The 2,898-nt window shown below is 49.9% G+C and overlaps 1 pseudogene; it reads right to left on the bottom strand.

The window, feature by feature from the left end:
• Positions 1–657: 657 nt before the first annotated feature.
• On the bottom strand, positions 658–1,859 carry LOC102852211 (annotated as a pseudogene).
• Between the last annotated feature and the right edge of the window lie 1,039 nt (positions 1,860–2,898).

The following is a 2,898-nucleotide window of genomic DNA, read 5'->3' on the forward strand; positions in this document are numbered from 1 at the left end:
CAATATATCATTTTCAATTTGATGGATAAAAATATTGGCTAAATTGGACTAAATATTATTACTTTAAAAACTATTTTCTGAAATATAAATATATTTCAGTTTTAAAGGAAAAAAATGGAAGTTTATAAGCTATTAAAGTAACAGTAAAATTTGAAGTAATCAGGTGCTGGAGGGGAGGAGGGCTTGCAGAGAAAAGAAGGGACAGCAGCCATCCACGCCCTCTGTACAGCCATGGTGGGCAGACACGGGAGACCTCCCGTCCCCCTGGGGATCTCGAGGCCTGGTCCCCAGCGGTAACAGACTCATACTGACACAGGCGTGCGCCCACACACACATGCACACACCGCACTCACACAGACAAACACGTGCAGACACGCACACACACCCTTTCCCATCCCACATTTAGGCCTTGTGTTGAAAACACAAGCATGTGTAAACTCAGTCGACAGGTCTGAGGGCAGGACCAGGCTGCGGGCTGTCCCCTTTCCGGGAGGCCAGCCCATGCGGCGCTGCCACTGACCTTGCCCTTGCCCCCTTATTTTGATCATGACATCAGAAAAATCAGGTTAAAAATTGAAAAGAGGAGAATCAAATCACGGGATCCGTAGTAGCATCCGTGCCCCGGGCCGCCCTGCATGTCCTGTGGTCCATCAGCAGTTACTGGGAGGAGGCCTTGGTGGCCAGCGAGGCCACACACTGCTGCTGGAAGCTGGGCGACACGGCGGCCGTGCAGCTGAGTCTCTGGGGCTGCAGCTTGCCAGAGCTGCGTGCGTTGGCCTCCGGCGTCCAGGCAGGGGCCTGGCCCATCAGACTGCTGCAGCAGCCAGGGCTGGGCCAGCAAGTCTGCTCGCTGCTCACCTGCTCCCCCAGCAGCCGGCTGCACCTACGCGGGGCCGTGTGCGCCTGCGTCCCCTGCGTCTGTGCTCTGGGCCTGCAGGACGGTGGTGATGTGATTCAGGAGGTCAGAGAAGAACTCGCTCACACCCTCATAGCCTGGGAAGGCGATGACGTCAATGACCGCGTGCTGCCCCTTCTGGTTGTTGACGATGATGTCTTCGGGACACTCCCAATCACCTGCTGTAGGGTCCAGGACAGCGCCCGGATGACCTCGTCACTCGGCCGCTCAAACACGCCCTCGATCTTGTCCACCGCAGTCAGGCTTGAAGAGGACTCGACTCGGGCTTTGACTTGTGGACTCTCGATCTGAAGTGCCCACAGAGAAGTTCTTGAGAGGGGGCCTCTGGACCACGGTGTAGGATTTGCAGACCACAAACACCTTGTATAGGACGACACTGTGGTTGATGAAGTTTGGACCACGCAAGGTGGCTGGATGGCATTCAGGCCCTCCTGGTTGAACATGATGGCCATCTCGTGAGAGTTGGTGCCATGGGCCACTCTGGTTTTGCAGATGAATGGAAAGGCCAGGCCGTTCTTTTCCAGCAGCCGTATGGTGTTGTCCCCACACAGGCTGGTGAGCTCCATGAAGGGCGAAGAGCAGATGCGGTCATCTCTTCTGGATGAGCTTGGAGGACTTGGAGCGGTCCAGCAGGGTCCTGATGACAGGAAGGGGGTCCAGGATAATAGTCTCAGGGTGGGCGTCAATGTATTCCTGGAACCCGTGTACCAGCTCCAGGGACTGACTGGCTGTCGTTCTGGTCAGCTTCGAGGATGACATCTGTCAGCTTGTGGATGATGACGTCCAAGGGGCCTTGCTCCTCGATGGGCTGTCTGAGGTTCAGCTGCACGACTTCTATCCCTCTCTTCCTGCATAGCTCCCTAAAGGCCTGGAAATTCAGCTTCTTGATTTTCTTCTCGCTCAGCCAGTAACCAACCTGCTTCCCTTTCAGAAAGGCCTGCATCTTCCTCCTTGCGCGGGGAACTGGGGCCTGAGGAGATCGCCCTCAGGCCGAGGCTGGTGGCCAGCGCAGGCCCCGAGCGAGCGGGCGACCGAGCAGGCACCTGAGGCTCGGGTCCTGCGGAGGGCCTGTTTTGTTCTTTAATAGTTCAAAGAAGCTTTAGTAAGGGAGCTCCTGGATTCCTTGGTCTGGAAAGAGACCAGGGGAAAACTGCCTTAAGTTAATTTTTGTGAGTGGTGTGAGATGTGGATCGTACTTCAGCTTTATGCAGGTGGAAATCTGTTTTGTCAGTACTATTTGTTGAAGAGGTTATTTGATAGGTGTTATTTCCTTGTCAAACATCAGCTGATTGTAGGTAGATTGATTTCTGAGTTCTTGATTCTTTTTCATTGTTCTTCTATGTGTCTGTCATTGTATCAGTACCATGCTGTTTTGGTTATTACAGCATGCCTCCCACTTCACTTTTGTTTTTCCACATGTTTTGCTTTTTTAGGGTCTCTTTCCTTTCCAAATAAACGTGTCAATTGCCTTCTCTATCTCTTTGAAAAATGAATTTGATATCTGTATTGGATTAGCATTACACGTATAAATTGATTTTGGTAGTTAGGATTGTAATTTCCACTGTAGTGAGTCTTCATATCTACGAACAGGGAATATTTTCTTATTTATTTAGATTTCTTATTGTTTCTTGAAGTAGTATTTTGTAGTTAACTTTATAAAGGTCTTTTGTGTTTCTAGTTAGGTTTACTCCCAAGTTTATCAATTTGTGGTTGGCCAATAACAATGAAGGAAGAAGTTCAAGCTGCTCTGAAGAAATTGGCAAAAAAACAAGGCCCCAGAATTAACAGCATACCAGTTGACATATTTCAGCAAACAGATGCTATCCTGAACATGCTCAACAGGTTGTACCAAGAAATCTGGAGGACAACTACCTGTCCAGCTGACTGGAAGAGATCCACATTTATTCCCATTCCAAAAGGGATCGAACAGAGTGCAAAGATTTTTGAACAATTACTAATATCACACATAAGCTTGTGGTTCC

Source organism: Elephantulus edwardii, unplaced genomic scaffold (assembly GCF_000299155.1).
Source record: "Elephantulus edwardii isolate Elephantulus edwardi_28Jun2011 unplaced genomic scaffold, EleEdw1.0 scaffold00053, whole genome shotgun sequence".
In the NCBI taxonomy this organism is placed as follows: domain Eukaryota; kingdom Metazoa; phylum Chordata; class Mammalia; order Macroscelidea; family Macroscelididae; genus Elephantulus; species Elephantulus edwardii.